Genomic DNA, 20,038 nt, shown 5'->3' with positions numbered 1-20,038 from the left:
GTAATACATCAGCTTATGAGTCTACCCATTTGGTTTCTTGATATACCAAGTTATGTCAATTAAAGGATGAAAACTTAATGCTGACTCTAGTTATATATTCTCTTCTAAAAATTACATTTCTGAGGTGGACATTGTAGCAAATTTGGTTAAGCTGATGCTTGCAATGCCCACATCTCATATCAGTGCTGTTTGGATCTGGGCCACTCTACTCTGATTCAGTTTCCTGATAATACTCCTGGGAAGCCAGCAGATAATGGCCCAAGTATGTGGATTCTTGCTACCCATGTGAGAGACCCTGATGGAGTTTCAGGCTCCTGGCCTTGAGTTGGGCCAGCCCCAACTATTGGGAAGAAATTTTCTCTTGTATGTGTCTGCATGTGCTCTCTCTGTTATTCTCTCTATCATTTTTTTCTATCTCTCTGCCTTATAAACAAGCAAATAAATAAATCTTAAAAATATTATATTTGAAATCTGCTGCTGAAGCCAGAATGGAAATTCCTCCTAAATATTGGCATTCTAGTATTAAAAGATATCAAGAGGATCTTGGTTCTAAATTCCTTCTATTTTCTTTTTGTGTTAACTTTGTTATAATTTTTATATTTCATACTTTTTTCTTTAATTTGTACAAATATTTGCTTTTAATTTTAAGCCTTTGTCTCATGCTTGCTTTGAATGTATTGCAGTGAGACATACTGATTAGTGGCTTAGACTGAATCCTTCTTGAACCCATGTGGGGACTTTAAACCCCCAAGATAATAGACCTCCACTTTGACCCCAGCTCAGTGATCAGGCCCTAGTGGAGCCCATTATCTCATAGATGGACAAAAAGGACATTCTTGAACTCTTTGCTTGTTTATTTTGATCATGGAAATATGACTTGCTGGAAAGAGAGGCCTTCTGGAGACACCAGTTTTAGATGAGTACACTCTTTAGCTAAGAAGAGATTGTAAAAGTGAGGAACTCTGGGTGCTCACCTTCATCAGCTTTCTCTAGCTCCTCACAACTTTCTTTTCTGTGTCTTAACATTGGCAGAAGAATTGCTGCTTAGTCCATTCCAACTTCCCTCCAAAATGTGGTAACAATGACAAATCCTTAGTATGGATCCTTTCCACTTCAATTAAGCACTTGTGTTTACATTGGCAGATAAGACTTCAGAAAATCATATAATGGTATGTCAAATAGTTCATGGAAAAATCTAAGTTTGATTTTGGTGCGAGTTTTATTAGATCCTTGCATAATTTCATAATGTACATTTTCCATGAACTATTAAGGCTGTCATATGCATGCATTTAAAACATTTTTACAATCAAATAAATTATACTTTAATATATTTTCCTAAACTGTTTGATATGCCCTTGTAAATTAGTAATCTAAAGCATATGGTTAAAAATGAAAGTCACTACTGATTGATTATTTTCTAAATAGGCTGACTGTTGGGAATTTTATATGTATCACTTCATTTAATAATCCATGGTCATTCACTTAATAGTGCATTAAAAGATCATCAATTATTCTATATACAGGTCAAAATGTAGAGGCAAATTTCTCTGTGGAGGAGTACACAGAGAATTTGATGAGTAAGAAAAATGTTCTCTTTGTTTGCCTTTTCCTAATACCACTTTACCTATGAAATTTTCACTGTACATTCTATGCTATAATTGCCTACATTAGAATTGGGAAGATAATGGACACTATGAGAAATAGTGATTTGATCAGCCCTTGTCCCAACTGTTGATGTACAATTTAATACTTTATCCCTTTTAGTATTTTTTTTGTTCTACTTAATACTATTGGTTGAACTCTTTAATTAACACACAATTATTCTTAGGTGTTTAAATTTAACTGAAGTGATCCCTGTTAAATATAAGAATGGGAATAAAAGAGGGAGGAGATGTACAGTTTGGCACATGCTCAATCGGACTTAACCCTAATGGTAGAGTTAGAAATGTGCCAGGGAATTCCAATTCAATTGCATCCAGGTGGCATGTATCAATGCCGTCTTACCAGTAGTTAAAGTGATCAGTTTCAGTTCATAATTGATCACACTGATAGGTCTAAGATTCAAAGGGATCACATAAACAAGACTAGAGTCTGCTAATACTAACTGATAGAATTAAAAAGGAGAGAACGATCCAACATGGGAAGCGGGATACACAGCAGACTCATAGAATGGCAGAAGTCCTAAACAGCACTCTGGCCTCAGAATCAGCCCTTAAGCATTCGGATCTGGCTGAAGAGCCCATGAGAGTATTTTAGGCATGGAAAGCCAAGACACTGTGACAAAAAAAAAAAAAAAAAAAACCTAAATGAAAGATCTCCGCGAGTGAGATCCCAGTGGAAAGAATGGGGCCATCAAAGAAGGAGATACCTTTCTCTGAAGGGAGGAGAGAACTTATGACCTTGTCTAAATAAGATTGCAGTTGGCGAACTCAAAAGGCTTCCATAGCCTTGACAACTCATGACAAGAGCCTAGGGTGATTACTGACATCATAAATAAGAGTGTCAATTGTTAATTCAACAACAGGAGTCACTGTGCACTTACTCCTCATGTAGGATTTCTGTCCTTAATGTGTTGTAATATGCTAATTAATGGTATAACTAGTACTCAAACAGTACTTTACACTTTGTGTTTCTGTTGGGTGCAAACTGTTGAAATCTTTACTTAATATATACTAAATTGATCTTCTGTATATAAAGATAATTGAAAATGAATCTTGATGTGAATGGGATGGGAGAGGGAGTGGGAGATTGAATGGTTGTGGGTGGGAGGGTGGCTATGGGGGGAAAAGCCGCTATGATCCAAAAGTTGTACTTTGGAAATTTATATTTATTAAATAAAAGTAAAAATAAATAAATAAAAAACTAAAAAAATTCTACTATTTTCATATATTAGTACTATTTTGATGAGTAATTTGATTATATATTTAATTACACATCATCTATAGTAGATTCTGTAATAGATACTCCTGAAATTACAAATAATATGTAAATTGGTTTTTAAAAGAAAGAAGGCTTCTACTCTCTGAGTGGTGTCAAAGGTCTAGATCAATATGTATTAGCATGCTAATACAACATTAAGCCTTCCTCTAGGATTAAAAATAAAAACAAATCAGTTACAATGGAAGTATTCTGAATGACATGGATATTACCCCTATTGATATACCTAAAATATGTGCCATGGTTTTTAGGAAATAAAGTAAATAATCATCTGAATTAGGTGGAAGAGAGGTCAAATGAGTACAATTGAATTTTTACAGCTTTCAGTATTTATTTGTTTATTCTAGTACTCACTCACATACCTAAATGTAGCCACTCCCCTGTTGTTCCTACCTTACATTTTTTCTCTATATCAAAAATCAGATAAACTCTTACATATGCATATACTATTTTATAGATGTGAGGTTTATAGTACTAAACTTTGATGTCATAAATATGTATTGGAGAGAGGGGGTGAGTGACTGAATGAGAGAGCAAGAGCAAGAGTGAGAGCATGAGAGGGCAAAACAATGAGTTCCCATTCAGTAGTTCGTGCCCCAAATGCTAATAACAGCCAGAGTTACACAAGGCAGGCTAAAAAAAAAACCACAGGAGTTGGAAACTCAATCTGAGTGTTCCATGAAAGTGGCAAGGATCTAAATACTTGAGCCATCAACTGCTGCCTCTTAGGGTATGCATTAGCAGAAAGCTGGAATTGGGAACGGAGCTGTAACTTAAACTCAGGAACTCCTATGTGTGATGCAGACATCCCAAACTACATCTTAATTGTTCAGTCAAATGTCCAACAGAAGTCTTACAAATTTTTAATAATGCAAAATGAGATTCATGTTTTCACTGGAACATTGTTGCAAAGATTACATCAAATAAGTTATAAAAAGTATGTAAGAAGAGGATATTATTTTTTTATGATATCATCCTGCCATCTGTATTTGAAATTGCATGATAAAACCATCAACAGCCAATTCTATGCATAGCAGCTGCCGTACACTCTGATGAATTTAGCTCAGTCCATTTATCCTGAGTAGATAACTAACAGCATGCACAATTTGTAAATAGAGAATATGGATTTTAATACAGGTTGTGGATGCCATTCATTAATAAAGGATTTGCTTCTATGGTATAAGATTAGTTATGGACTGGGGCACTAGCACCAGTTTCTCTGGTTTCTAACCCTGAGCTTTGCCACTTCCTTGTAACATGACTTGGACAAATTGAATTTTAACTCTGCTGCTTCATTTTCTTGATTTGTGATCTATGAATAATTATACCTAACTTACAGAGTTGTTACAATCTTATAGATGATTGTTCTTGCAACATGTTATCATGGCACACAGGCAGAACAATAAGATTTCTTGCTTAATAAAACAAATAGACTTTTATAGCAAGTGTTTCTGGAAAGAAACTTTTGCCTATGCTGATATCTTGCAGAGGTTCCACGATGTTTCCTTTAGTAATTTGATGGTTTCAGACAAATGGAATTAAATCAATCTAAGAAGCTTCTGCACTGAAAAGAAAGCACTCAACAAAGTTAAGAGGCAACCAATATTATTGGAGAAAGTATTTGCAAAACTATGCAACTGATAAAGGATTAATATCCAGAATTTATAAAGAGCTCAGAAACTCAGCAAAAACAAAAACCAAAACCAAAAACAAAACAACACACACACACACACACACACACACACACAAAGCCAGTTAAAAAATGGGCAAAGAACATGAACAGGCATTTTTCAAAGGATGAAATTCAAATGGCCAACAGACACATGAAAAACTGCTCAGGATCACTAGCTATCAGGGAAATGCAAATCAAAACCACAATAAAATTTCACCTCACCCCAGAATGGTTATAATCCAAAAATCCAAAAACAATAATCACTGGTGAGGATGTGGGGAAAAAGGTTGTCTAATCCACTGTTGGCCGCATGCAAACTAGTACAACCATTGTGGAAGACAATATGGGGATTCCTCAGAAATCTGAAAATTGATCTATTCGACCAGACATCCCACTCCTAGGAATTTACCCAAGCACAATGAAATCAGAATATGAAACTGTTATTGTACACTCATATTTATTAATGATAAGTATAATATGTTTTCCCTGATCTGTGGTGACAGACTACAAAAACAATAATGTATTTAAGTGAAATTGACATTTTGAGATTTGATTATCATTTAAAGCCCTTGTCTCTACTTGTTGCAGAACTGTGTTTTTTTTCCTCTTTTTTTATTTGACAGGTGAGTTAGAAACAGAGAGAAAGGTCTTTCTTCTGTTGGATTACTCCCCAAATGGCTGCTATGGCCGGCGCTGCACTGATTCGAAGCCAGTAGCTAGGTGTTTCTTCCTGGTCTCCTAAGTGGGTGCAAGGGCCATCCTCCACTGCCCTCCCGGGCCACAGCAGAGAGCTGGACTGGGAGAGGAGCAACTGGGACTAGAACCCAGCACCCATATGGGATGCCGACACTGCAGGTGAAGGATTAACCAAGTGAGTCATGGCGCTGGCCCTTTTTTCTTCTTAATATTTGTATAATTCTTTGCTTAGTGGAGGGTTAAGCTTATGATTGTAAAATAAACTGAAAGTATGTCATTGTAAAAATATTAAAAAAAGGGAAGAAGGAAGGTGGGAGTATGGGTGGCAAGGAGAGCAGGGTGGGGAGTATAACTATGCCTCTAAATCTGGATATATGAGATACATGTAACTTGTTCACCTATATAAATAAAAAATAAAATTAACAGAGACTTAAATTACATTTAAATGGTATGAAGTTTTTAAAGGTGATTTGAAATAGCATCATTTAGGATTTCTGTATGTTATTACATATATATGTAAGAAGATTCATGCTAACCTTGTTTGGAAGCAATACTTGATTCAGGGGAGGACAAATGACCGGAGTCTTTAGATCTTAAGCATCTTTTGTGTAAGCCATGTCTATATAATTAATATGTAAATCATGTCCCATCTCACTGAGGCACCTCGGAAAAGGCTTGACACCATTTTGAGGAGCTGGTATCTATTCCTAGCTGCTAGCATCTATAGACATTCTAGAAAGCATGGAGCTCCTCTTCCCACCCATTCCTCTACACAAAGTAGGATCCAACAGAGTCCTGCTCAATTATTTACATTGATGGTATTTTGGTGGCTTGTTTGTTATGCCTTTTCCTTCTGCACTGGAGCACTGAGATACAAACAAATCAAAAGGAGAAAACTGAGTTGTTTTTATACTTTTATTTGGAGTCAGTGCAGAGACTTAGTGTTAATCACTGTAAGTGCTAAAATCTTTATTTTTGTGCCGAACATTCTTTGCGTTATGAGCGTGTTAGCCAAATGAGTGGTATTTCAGGTCAGAATGAGAAGATTACCCCTAAACCATGTGACCCAGATTTATCTTTTTATCTCCTCAACATATTTCATACCAATACTTGTTAATTCTTGCCAGTACTTAAAATTTCACTACCAGGAAATTGGTGGCAGGATTATAATGTTTTTTTGTGTCCACTCTGCCACCCTTTTGCAATTTGGCAGCTTCATTATGCACTTAAGCAACCTGATGCTTCAGCTTGACACTTTAAAGTGGCCATCAGCTAACAATTCTTGGCTTAATGTTAAGGAGCAACTGTGAGCATATAAGTGAGCGGCAAAATTTTTTTTTGTAATTTGGGATTCAGTTGCATCCTTAAACATAAACAGTTTGTGTTGATAAAAAGAAACTGAAAAATCAAAACATTCAAGAGATTTCTGCAGCAAATGTGTGTTAAGTTTTCAAAAAATACTCATTAAATTGAAATAAATAAAAAATTATTTAAAAATATGATTCAGGTGTCTGAAAATCCAAGTCAAGCAGACACAGTCAGGTGTAATAGAATGAAGTGTGCTAATCTAGACATGGCAAAGGGCTCACTATACTCCTTTTGAATAATTTTCTAAGAAGTTGCTATTCAAACTTTCACATGTTATAGAAAATATGCACGTTTCCCAATGAGCAGAATTACTGTATACTTTATTTTGAACCAGGCAGGGAACTAGGACATAAGATCTTCACTAAACTGATAGTCTGATATTTGCACAGATTTTCATAAACATTTTGGATTCAAATCTGAAATTATTGCATCTTCAAGTTGTGATTAGGCACATCTATTGTAATTAATATTTCAAAAACATTTGGTGAAAAATATAGGGATTTTTTTGATTGTATATTCTGTGTGAATTATTTAAGGCAGTAGGTAATCCAAAGAGAACCTAGGAACACCTTAAATTGAACCAATGTTTTTTTCTTTTTTCACACTAAGGATCAAAAAAAAAAAAACCCATATATCAGAGGTTATACTGACAAAGAAACTTCCAGGAAGGTTTTTCCATTCATAGAAAAGATATGGTGGTGGTATGCATTTGACCTCTTGATTAAGATACCAGTTGGGATGACTGTGTCCCATATTGGAGTGCCTGGGTTCAGCACTTGGCTTCAATACTGACTTTAGCTTCTTGTCAATACAGATCATGGGAAGCAGTGTTGATGGCTCAAGTTATTGTGTTCTTGCCTCTCATGCAGGAGACCTGGATTGAGTTACTGGATCCCAATTTTGGTTCCAGCTATAGGAAATTGCAGGCATTTGAGAAATGAACCAATGGATGGAATCAATCTCTCCCTCTCCCCCTCCCTCTCCCCTCCCCCTCCCCCTCTCCCTCTCTGCCTTTCAAATAAAAAATATGAAGGCATAAAAGACTGGACTCAACAACAGTGTTTAAATCTATAGAGTTTCTGTATTTTCCACCTAGGAATTGTGTTTATACATACTGTGGACACATTTTGATTCGGAAAAAATTCTCATATGGACTTTTTATTTCTTTAAAACTCATTTTGAGAGGATATTAGTATATTTTCTTAAAATTTTAAGGTCAAATATGCATGGGCACAATTTTCACTATGTTTAAGTAGATCATTTGCCTTAAAGAAAAGCAAAAACAATAACAACAAAAAGCAGGCACAGGGAGTTATTGTCCTAGTGAAAGATGCCTTCTAAAGGAAACATTTACATTTTTTGGGCGTGATGGTAGGTTTATTTATACATTTTCTCTCTCCTCCTCCCATCCCCTTCCTCCTTCTCTATATTAAGGTATAATTGATACACCAAATACACACATTTACTGTACACACCAAACACACACAATCTCAATGAGTTTGGACATACACATACCACATCGCAGCCAAGGAACTAAACACACCTGTCATTACTAATAATTCCTTTGTACTCTTGTGTTTGTGTGCATCTGTGTGTGCATGTACATGTGTATGTATTTTATAAGAATAGTTAACTATTGTTAACTTACATGTTATGTTGTGTAGTAGATCTCCAGCACTTAGGTATCTTATGTAACAGAAACTATATTCACTGAAGAATGATTGTTTCCCTGACTTGCCTATTTTAGATACTGTATATAAATAGTTTTGTGTAGTATTTGTCCTTCTGTGATTGACTTGTTTCACTTAGTAAAGTGTTCTGTAAATGGCAAGATTTTCTTCCTTTTCAAGGATGAGTAATTGGAGTTTTTTTTTTATGTCTTACAATTTTCCCTGCCTAAATAATTCCAGTTTTTATAATCATAGGGATGGACAAATCATATTTTATTTTATGTTACTTTGTTGGCATATTGGTGGCAGATAAATGGCTCAAAATTAGTCTCATCTGGTCATACTTTGAAAAGGTCTATTAAAATAGATAAAATGTCTCAGAAATACACTCTGATTACTGATGTTTGTGAAATAAACAAACCCACTTTAAAACAATATTGGGTTTCAGACATATTCACTTTAACACCATATTGGTTTTCAGACACTCATCATGTAGAATTCTATGACAGGTAAAAGAGAAAGATATCAGCAAACTACTTGGTACATTGATTTTCTAATTTTTGCATACTGAAGCACTGCCTTCTCATCTTTTTTTCATGACAGAAAATTGAGTCCAAACTCTACTGATGATTTTCTTCATGAGTACATTTCCTTACAGTTGAATAGCTTGGTTTCAATGATGTTCATACATTTTAGATAAAAATATAGATGCTGTATTACATGTGTGATATAGAGATTGTTCTCAACAGATATTTCTTTTCCAAAGAAGCTAAAATAAAATAAAACAAAGAAATAAGCATTTCTTTCTAAAAGACAAACTCAGCCATTGAGTATTGTTTAATATATATCTAGTGAGCACAATTAATTAGGTACAAAGTATAAATTACATAAATCATCTTTAATTTAGGAAATGCTATATGTAATTCAGCTATACAATAAAGCATAAGAGGAGAATATAAAAATGAACTATAATTAAAAATTTCAAGTTTACTTGAACCACTATATAATCTAACTGAAACTCATAATATATTGGAATTTTTGGTTGTCTTATTTCCCAAAAAACACAATTTGGGTCATAATCAAGAAGTCTGAGGGAACTGACACAGGGTAAACAAGTCAAGCCAGTTGCATGAACATGGTATATACTGTTATTTTCTAAAAAAAATTATAAACAATGAATTTAATTATTCAAGAAGGAGAAGGAGAGAGAAAGAGAGAGAGAAAGAGGGAGGGGGGTAGAAAGGGAGGGGGAGAGAGAGAGGAGAGAGAGAGGAGAGAGAGAGAGAGAGAGAGAGAGAAGAGAGGGGAGAGAGCATTTCTATCCCCTGGTTCACTTCCCAAATGCTTGCAATGGCTGGACCTGGGATGTGCTTAAGCAAGGGAGTAGGCACTCAACCCATTTCTCCCACATAGGTGACAGAAACTCAACTACTTGAGTCATCTTTTCTACCTCTCAGAATCTCCTTTAAGACAAAGCTCAAATCAGCAGTAGGATTCAGGTATCAAACACAGGTACTCTGAGGGAGATGACAAACTAAGTGCTAGGCTAAATGCCTACTCCTATACTGTCTTGAAATCACTGCCATATTGAAATTTTCATTTGATGAATTTGGGCTGTCCACAGTTGTGTTGCAGAAAGAAAATTGGTTCAACTCAAGGAAGTCTCCTGTTAAGTTAAATATACTAGCAAGTAAATTGATAAGTTTCATCTGTTGAAGATATACAACAAAAACTCTTGACAAATTATCATGACAACTTACTGCTTCTTGTGTACCTTATTTATACTCTTCATAATAATCTCTTTGTTCCTTTCTTAAAATCTTAACCTTTTAAAAATGTTTTACTTCATCAGGTGTTTACTTTTTAATAAACATGGTTTGATTATGCTTTTTTGCCCACATGTTGTCTTAATAATGTGAATTATTCATAGGTTATAACTGTAGAAAAGATGCACTGAATTCTCAGCTACTGAAAGAAATAAAAACACATAAAAACAAACTTGATTTTTTGAGAAGTCTGAAAGTTTTGAGATTTTCAAAGGCTTCTACTTAAGCTTTTCAGCATTGGCATTATGAAAGATCCATCAGATTTTGACAACTCCATTTAAGCAAGGTGAATGAAAAGCATAATAGTAAGTTTAGTCTGTCTCTCAAGAATCAGGATTCTTCTTTAACAATATAAGAAAAAGCATTAGTGGGGTTCTGTACTTCGTGGCATCTTTTTTATTATAATTTATTGCAAATTTTTTTTCTCAATAAATATATGTTGTGTGAAAAAAAAAAAAAAAAGAAAAAGCATTAGCAAGGACTACTTTCTAACATTCTTGGAAGACATACTGACCTCTCAACATTTACCCAATGTTTCAACAGTATGGCTTTTTGAAATTATTAAGATTTTTGTTATGGCAAAATATTTAATAGGAATTTTCCAGATTTACTATGTATGTTACATGTAATAATAGTATTTCCATATTTACACTCTACTGGAGCAAGTTTGTGGTAGTAAGGATAGGTACATTGGAAGAAATATGTCTCAAAATTTAATTGATTAGTATTAATGGGGTGGTAAATACAAAAAATTTTGGGTGATAATTTGATTTAAAAAATGTGAAACAATGATTCTTTTTGACCCCAAAAGTTTCTTTCAGGAATAAATTTTATTAAATAGTTGTTTTCACTTAGTGGTTCAATCAGAGTAGACAAGCAAGAAAGAAAAGAATAAATGTATAGGAGGTAAATTCTTTTAAAAATTACTTATTTGAAAAACAGAGAGAACAAGAGACAGACTGATAGAGAGTTTCTGCCTGCTGGCTCACATCCCAAATACCTGCAGAAGCTGAGAGCTGGGAATTCAACCCAGGTCTCCCTTTGGGTGGCAGGAACCCAATCACTTGAACCATCACTGTTTTCTTCCCAAGATTTGCATTAGCAGGAAGCTGGAGTAAGGGATTTATGCCGAATACTGAAGCCAGGTACTCTTAGAGGGGATGTGGGAATCTTAACTGATGTTGTAATTGTTTGACTAAATGCCCACCTCTAAATGCATATATTAAAGCAAAATCTGGAACTCAGGTTCTGAAGATGTAGGTGATGGAAAAGTGCAATTTCTCCCATTAGCTTTTAGGGAGAAGACTATAAAACATTACTAGGCATAACTATTAATTTTTTTTACTAAAAAATTTCCTCTTTCTCTGATAAAGAGAAGCAGAATTTGTCCCAAATAGTTACAATTCAACCACCATTCTTACTAGAAGACACTATTTTTATTTTTTATTTTTTTAAAGATTTTATTTATTTATTTGAGAGGTAGAGTTACAGACAGTGAGAGGGAGAGACAGAGAAAGGTCTTCCATCCTCTGGTTCACTCCCCAAATGGCCACAACTGCTGGAGCTGCACTGATCCGAAGCCAGGAGCCAGGAGCCTCATCTAGGTCTCCCACACGGGTGGAAGGGCCCAAGGCATTGGGCCATCCTTTACTGCTTTCCCAGGCCATATCAGAGAGCTGGATTGGAAGCGGAGCAGCCGGGACTAAAACCGGCACCCATATGGGATGCCAGTGCCACAGGCGGAGTATTAACCTACTGCACCATGGCGCCGGCCCCACTATTTTTATTTTTAAAGGATCTTGTTTTCATTTTCTCATACTGGTTCAATCATTCACTTCTCAGTTTTGCTATGAATGAATCATCTACTCTGTTAGTATGGGTCAGAAAGTTTTGAAACTGAGGAAATATGATATTGTTATTTGCTTATTTCACTTAAATGGTTGATAATAGTCACAATGACATTTCAGTAAAGCAAACACCATGGAAATTGAGTATTGCAACGTATTTTATTATACAAGATTGTTCAACAACATTTCTCAGGTCATTCTCATTTCTTATTTAGAAAATATTGCAAATGAACTTAGTTCACTCAACAAATATTGTGTGCCAATATATGTTCCAGGTGCATCTTTAATATTTTTAGGTTGAAGGGGAGTTAGGTCTTTTAACTTGACAAGCAAATACAACTCTGTATTTGAGGATTATGTGTGTTGCAGTGCCTGTTTTGACGTGGTGAAGACTGGACACTGACATGACTAAGAAACTGGTGGATGGGCAATTTGGAGGTTCACTATTTGATCATTCAGCCAGTGGCATATGATCTCAGACAAAAAACTAAATGCCACTGTTACTTCTGTTCCCTTGTTCTCATTTGTCATCAAAGGCATTCTTTGTTTAGCATATCATCACCTCTGTCTTTTACTTTAAATTTCTATTGAGAATCTCCGTGTCTTTTACTGAAATTACTGAAATAGCCTCTGACTTTCCAACTGCCTACATGATAATCTAGATTAATCTTTCCAACTCATTCCTGTGACAATGCTTTTTATCTGATGAAAAATTTTAAAGAATGCTTCTCAAAATTATCTTAAAAGCATTCTACATGTCCTTTATTGATACTCACATGATTTTAAGGTAGTGTTACTGTGGTATTCCAATTGAACAAATAATTGGAAATTTGAGAAAATTGAAGCCCAAGAAGCTTAAGTGAGAGGTCCTGGCTTATTAGTTATAACAAAAAAGTGTAATTGACACAGAGGTCTCTTGAATTTCAGATATGTGTACTCTCTCTTATTGTACAATGTCTTGCCTTAAATTCAGTGTTTGCTTCTCCCATGTAGCAGCACTTAAAGGTCAATGGCTCTGAAAAGGTAGATGGAAGAGAATTACAGTAAACTAGACCCCATGCTGAAGTATTTGTAAACGAAAAATTTCCCTTGAGTTGATGTATCTGTTGTTCAGTCTTAATTATATCTAAAATTTGGTTTGAGTGTGATTGTTATTGTTCAATACATGGATGAATTAATGAAAAACAATGTGCTAAGCATGATATTTAGGATATGTAAAAGCTCGTTTTAAGTTCTAGTAACTATTGTTAAGTTCAGGAACTATAAACCAGGAACCACTAATGTGAGAATATTCAGTTTTGAAATTCCACGTGTCCTTTAATATTTCCAATTACTTGACCACATGGATAACCTGATCAATAATGCACATTTTATTGACTTGTTTTCCTTCCTGTTTCATATTTTCACTCTCTTACCAGTGTTTTTTGGGATCAGCTCTCAATTAACTACTTTCATTTAAACCCACATTTTAGTGTCTTCTCTGGGGGAACCCAAATTAAGAAAATTACTTAGCATAAAATTTTACCTCTAGTTTTCTCTATTGTCCTTTAAAAGCAGTTCTGGTAGTCATCCCCTAAGAATTTCCCGCCTGAGTATAATTCTCTTATCACTGCTTCAACTGATCTATCTGCATGGGCTTCTTTGAGCCTACAGATTTGGTTCTTGCCAAAATTTGGGATGACCCCTGTGCACTTGACAGAATTTTTAAGATATTAACTTATGGAGAGAATTTAAATGGATATTCTTCTCTTTTCTTTATTCTGTTCTCAAGACAATTCTATGTGACACACAAATAAGTATTAATGTTCTTTAAAGATTTAGTTTGTCATTTAAAAGGCACAGTTACAGAGGGACACACACACACACACACACACACACAGAGCGAGAGAGCGAGAGAGAGAGCTTTTAATTCTGGGTCACTTCCCACGTACTCAACAGTCAGGGCTGGGCCAGGCTGAAGCTAGGAGCCTGAAATGCCATCCAGGTCTCCCATATGGGTGGTGGTTGGTAAGGGCTCAAGCACTTGTGTTATAATCTGTTGCTTTCCCAGGCTCATTAGCAAGGATTTGGATTGGAAGTAGAGCAGTCGAGACTTGAACCAGCCCTCATATTAGATGCTGGCTTAATCTGCTATGCCATAATGATGGCCCCACACAAATATTATTGATTTTCTACTTCTGGAAAGACTTATAAGATATTTTAGCCACACTGGATTCTCATTTGGTTGCTTTTGGAGATGAGTATGAAGGGATTTACCCAAAACATACAATCAGTCACTGTGTTCACGGGCTGATTGGTTACTACTTCAAAGTAGGGACATATTTTTTATTTTTCATGGTACCACTTATGTGGCAATAATGAGAAGTATTATCTGTGTTAACTGGTAACATTCAGTTATAACGATGTCATCTATGGGAGGCTGATAAATGGGTGAGCTTTCTCCTCGACAGCAACTTTAAGCTGGTAAGGATGAGTGCATGGTATATGAACTTTGGTAGCATTATATCATTATGTATTTTGTTAAACAAATATATATATATATTTTTTTATGAAAAGCTTTTTTACTAATAATGAATAAACATTGGTAATCCTATATGTTTCCCACATGGGGAGAAAAGAGAAAAGTATAAGTGGTAGAGTTTTGATGCTCTTTAAGTTCACAAATGGAAATTTGACCAGCAATCCCCCAGAATAATATCCTTATCATTTCTTTTATCATATTTCTTTTTACTATTCTGCCCCTGTTTTATTTGCCCATCTTATATTTCAATTACCCAAAAGAGATGTTCAGATAGTCAACATCCAGTTCTTAACAGACTGCTTAAGGAAGGTCTCCTTGTAGGCTGTTTACTAATATTTAGATGACTGCCTTCAAGTCAAGCACAGATTTTTTTATCAAAAAATTATAGCCAAAGTGGCTGTGTTGGAGTTGCAAGTTCATGTTTGGTTCACTTATCAAGCAAAAGGGTGGCAGAGTCATATTATCTATTATTTTATTATAAAATCCCTAGAGCCATGCACTGGAAGGTGACTTTTCTCCTGATTCCACAGCAACAGTAAATTCCATAACACTTTGTTAAGAATACATCCAGGGCAGACATTTAGCCTATCAGGTAAAAGATTGGTTAAGATGTCTGTGTCCTATACCAGAGTACCTGGGTTCAATACCCAGCTCTAGCTGCTGACTTGTGTTCTGCTAACCAGACTCTGAGAGGCAGCATTGATGGCTCAAATAATTGAATTCCTGACACCTATATGGTAGATTGAGTCCCCAGATTCTGACTTCAGGTTGGCACTGCACAGACATTTGAGGGCATTTGGGGAGTTAACCAGCAGATGGGAATATGTGCACGTGCTCTCTCTCTCTCTCTCTCTCTCTCTCACTCCCCCTTAAAATTTTTAAAAAATTATTCTAGGAATAAAACAGTAGAAAGAAGTATAGTACTCTATTTTCCTAGAAAAGATTGAAGCCAAGAGAAAAATATGCATGGAAGTGAGATGATCTACATGGCTGATAGCTTGTCACACTGAATCTCTGTACTTCACCCTGGTAGCTGACTCCTATAATCTCATGTTCTCCCCTCTCTGCCATGTGCTCTGAGCCTGCAAGAGATTTTTTACACCGTCCAGGTCCATGTCTTGAGGCGATTTGTCCAGCCTATATGCAGAGTCCACAACAGCACCCAAGGCATATGCATAAAAGAGACAAAATATAATCTTGTAAATGACAATAGCAATCAAAAGCAAATTGTGGCAGGAAGAGCAGTAAAACAGCACCAGGACAAAGCTATGGATGACAAGCAAATGTTTAGTTGGGATTTGAAGTGGATAATCCGTACCATCTAGTAAGACAGAGCTGGTAACATCATCTCTGTTAGACAACCTGGCACCAGCAGCTAGGGGCTGGTGCAGTGGAGTGGACAGAGATATAGGTTCCATCAGTGATTTTCAAAACTCATGATTAAACGGCATTTTAGACCAACAGGCCAACTTTAGTGGCCCACGATATTGTTTTTAGCCCACTATTATATGCCTGGCTACAGGTCCAGGGACTATTTTAGGTGGGCTGGAGACTCCCTTCAGCATGGCAAGAAATATACAACCCACCCTGAGGGAACAAACAGCTTGAATCCTTATCTGAAACTCCATTTTAGTTGTTTTTAGTATTTGTGTTTAGTATTTGTTTAGAGTAGCAATTCTTTCTCTAAGTTGGCTGTAGCAACTAAAGATCTGGATCTACATCTTGGACATGGATGGTATTTGGGGCTGGGACCAGATCTCCCAGATGCTCATAAAAAGCAAGTATGCCAGTTATGTGTATATTGAATTTATTCGTGTTTTTTTAGGGACTTAAGCCCAATAAGCTAAGATGCTTTTACTTAATAGGGCCCAGATCTGTTGCTTTAATAGGCTTTTATTTTTTTTTTAAATTTTTTTCATTAACACTGCTATCTGGAGTTTCAATGCAGCCGAAAGTGCCATGACACATCGTGAGTTTGAGCCCAGTAGTGGACATGTCCTGAGCACAATCTGTAAAGCTGTTGTTGAGGTGCAACTGCTACCACTACCACAAACCCCATCCAAGTGTCTCAGGATAGCTAGTCACATCTAGTGTACAACTTAGACTCATATCAGAGTTCCCAGTGACTGTACCTGTTTTGTTACAATCATATTATTTTGGGTTACCTCCTGCTGTTCATGAAATTGTTATGGCATTAGTTTGTATTCTCCTTAGGGGACCCAGGCAACATAAGATTCTGTTTTTGGGATACTCACATAGGCTCATTCCCAGACTCCTCATTTCTTTGAGTATCAGTCTTCCTATTTCCGTGAGTCAGGGTTTCTCCGTCCTATGAAGTGCATCAATTGTTGCTGCCACCATTTAGATGGGTCAACTCACTTTCAGGGTTAAAACTGCAACTAAAGTCCCATATCACACCCTCAGGGTGGAATGAGGTATATACTTTCATTCCTAGGGTGATCTGTTCTTCATCAAGCTTTTGAAAATTTGGAGAATATATTGTGTGATTTTTTGCCAATCGCTAATGTTCACCATTAGTGTGGAGAGTGGGTATCACCCATTTTTCACTAAAATAGGCATATGCCTTCCTGAAATCATTCCACAGGACCATGATTCAGCCCTGTGCCTGAGCCATATAAATGCTGACACAGGGTTAATTGAATAGTGGTGGATGCCATTTTTGACTTTTCTGTGTTATTTATAGCATAATCTCATCATCTCCAGTGTCTCCCTACAAGGAGACATTCTCTGTCTGCTTGCTTTTCAAAGTGGCTGACCAAGTGCCTCAGTTCAGCAAATGTATATTCTCTCATAGTAGTCTTTGGACTTGTTAGAATCTTCTTTCTTTCATCATGAGGTTTTCTAGTAGCTTGTATCATATTTTGAATAAATGGTCTAGTATCTAAATAAAGAATTTTCTCATTTGGTCCCTCTTTACCTTCTACAAGAATATAGTCCCCTTCATTGGAGGAATCACTTTACTATGGATCCCAGCATGGGTGGTGGTCCCAATCTTATCTACATGTTATGACCTGCAGGCAGGAGTGGGGAATATGATTATGTGCATCTGCACAACATTGTAACCCATTGCCTCTCATGGTGCCTCCTATTGATGGATTTTGTGTACTTTATACTGTGTTCTAATGCCCGTGCCTCTTAATGCTTTTTCCAGCTCTCCCTTAGCTTGGGTCACAATATTCATCATTCCTTAGGGGACAAAGCAAAGCCCAACTACAGTACCAATAACAGTTTTACTTTTCTTTATTTATTTTTATCTTCTCTACAGCTTCATTTAAGACGCCTAACAGTCCTTTTGATGTTTGTGGAGTATCTCTGAACTCATGCACTTATGTGAAGCATTCTAAAAACATCTAGCTAAATCTGAGGCATTCTAAAAAATCAAGCTAAATTTTCACATCTTGAGGTTGTGGGCCAACCTGGAATTTCACCCACAGACTATGGACTTTCCTCTATTATGTTTCCTTTGCTTAATCCTTCTTCACTGTGAGTCTCCTGGCTGGCTCACTGGTTGTCTGAAAGGCAGCAGACCATGTAATGCTTCTCCTTGCTCTCCCCAAAAAACTGAGAAAGAATCCTGAGGCTGAAGAAGGAAAATAGGCGCTCCTGTATGAATAAAAGAGTTTATTAGAACAACTTCCATCCAGTGTGGATAAGTGATCAGGGCAGAAAGTAAAGCACAATTTTTCCATGTAGGGCAATAGAGAAGGGAAAACTATACATTCAAATCTAACAGGGACATGAGATAGGGGCTGATTTTACAACATTGCTTTATGTATGCTTTAGGAGGGAACTTCTCAGGCATTGTCTGGACTATCTGAACTTATAGGAAGACTTATGATGGTGCTTCATGTTCATGATGAGAGAGCAGCATCAGACAAGTGTCTGAGTGTCCTTCTGCAATAGAGGTGGGGTCAAAATGGAAAGGTGAGACTCAAGATGGCATTACTCTATTTTGCTGTTATACATTTGTTGAGAAAGAGTTTTGAAGTTATTTAGATGGCTCAAACAAGTACTCAGTTGAAGTTCCATGGAGTATTTAAAAAATAATTGTGGGTGGCTGATCCTCTAGAACACTAGTCCTCATCATTCTGGTAAAATTAAATATGAAAAGTTATAATCTCTGTCAAGGAAACAAATGGGGCAAAATGATACCTATAATGTAATCGACAGCCACAAGCACATGTCAAATTTTTTGTGTTTTGAAATGGTTACAAATCGGGCCATCAAAGAAGGAGGTGCCTTTCTCTGAAGGGAGGAGAAACTTCCACTTTGACTATGACCTTGTCTAAGTAAGATCGAAGTCAGCGAACTCAAAAGGCTTCCATAGCCTTGGCAACTCATGACAAGCGCCTAGGGAGATTACTGATGCCATAAACAAGAGTGTCAATTTGTTAAGTCAACAACAGGAGTCACTGTGCACTTACCCCTCATGTAGGATCTCTGTCCTTAATGTGTTGTTCAATGTGAATAAATGCTATAACTAGTACTCAAACAGTATTTTACACTTTATGTTCTGTGTGGGTGCAAACTGATGAAATCATTACTTAATATATACTAAATTGATCTTCTGTATATAAAGATAATTGAAAATGAATCTTGATGTGAACAGGATGGGAGAGGGAGAGGGAGATGGGAGGGGTGCGGGTGGGAGGGAAGTTATGGGGGGGAAAAAGCCATTGTAATCCATAAGTTGTACTTTGTAAAATTATATTTACTAAATAAAAGTTAAAAAAAGAGAAATGGTTACAAATGCTACTGAACCCTAATAAGGTTAATTACAGTCCATCCTTACCCATTATTTAGATAAGAAATGTGTGATAAGGCATGGCCACTCCTTTTTCTTTTGGATTTTTTTTATCTTGAGTGATTAAGTTATTATTTCAAAATGAATTTGAATGTTTAATTCTTTTAACACTTCAGTTTATCTTAGAACACTTATTACTTCTTCAATTGTAGCTGTCTCTTTCTACTTCATCTGTTATGTATTGAAAGTATGTGTCACTTTCCAAATTCATGTTGAAGTCCTAATACAGTCTATCCGTATTTAGAGATGAATCCTCCAAGGAAGTCATTAAGGTTAAGTAAAATTATAATGTTGGGGCCCTGACATGATAGAAATAGTATCCTTATAAGAATAAATGCCAGGAAGCTTATTTTTACCTGTAAGAACATGTGTGTCAAGGATAAACCATGTGAAGATATGATAAAAAGGTAACCCTCTGTAATCTGGGAAGAGAATCCTCATAAGAAATTGACTTGGCTTGAATCTTCTTTTTAAAGATTTATTTTATTTTTTGAAAGGCAGAATTAACAAAGGGGGAGATAGGGAAAGAGGAAAAGAAGGAGAGGAAGAGAGAGTGCAATAATTTCCAGCTCCTGGATCACTCCCCAAATGGCTGCAATAACCAAAGCTGGGTCAGGCCAAGGGCAGGAGACTGGAACGCCATCTCCGTCTCCCATGTGGGTGATGGGACCTAAAT

The sequence above is a fragment of the Oryctolagus cuniculus genome, chromosome 4 (assembly GCF_964237555.1).
Source record: "Oryctolagus cuniculus chromosome 4, mOryCun1.1, whole genome shotgun sequence".
Classification (NCBI taxonomy): domain Eukaryota; kingdom Metazoa; phylum Chordata; class Mammalia; order Lagomorpha; family Leporidae; genus Oryctolagus; species Oryctolagus cuniculus.
Note: the sequence above shows the minus strand (reverse complement) of the source record.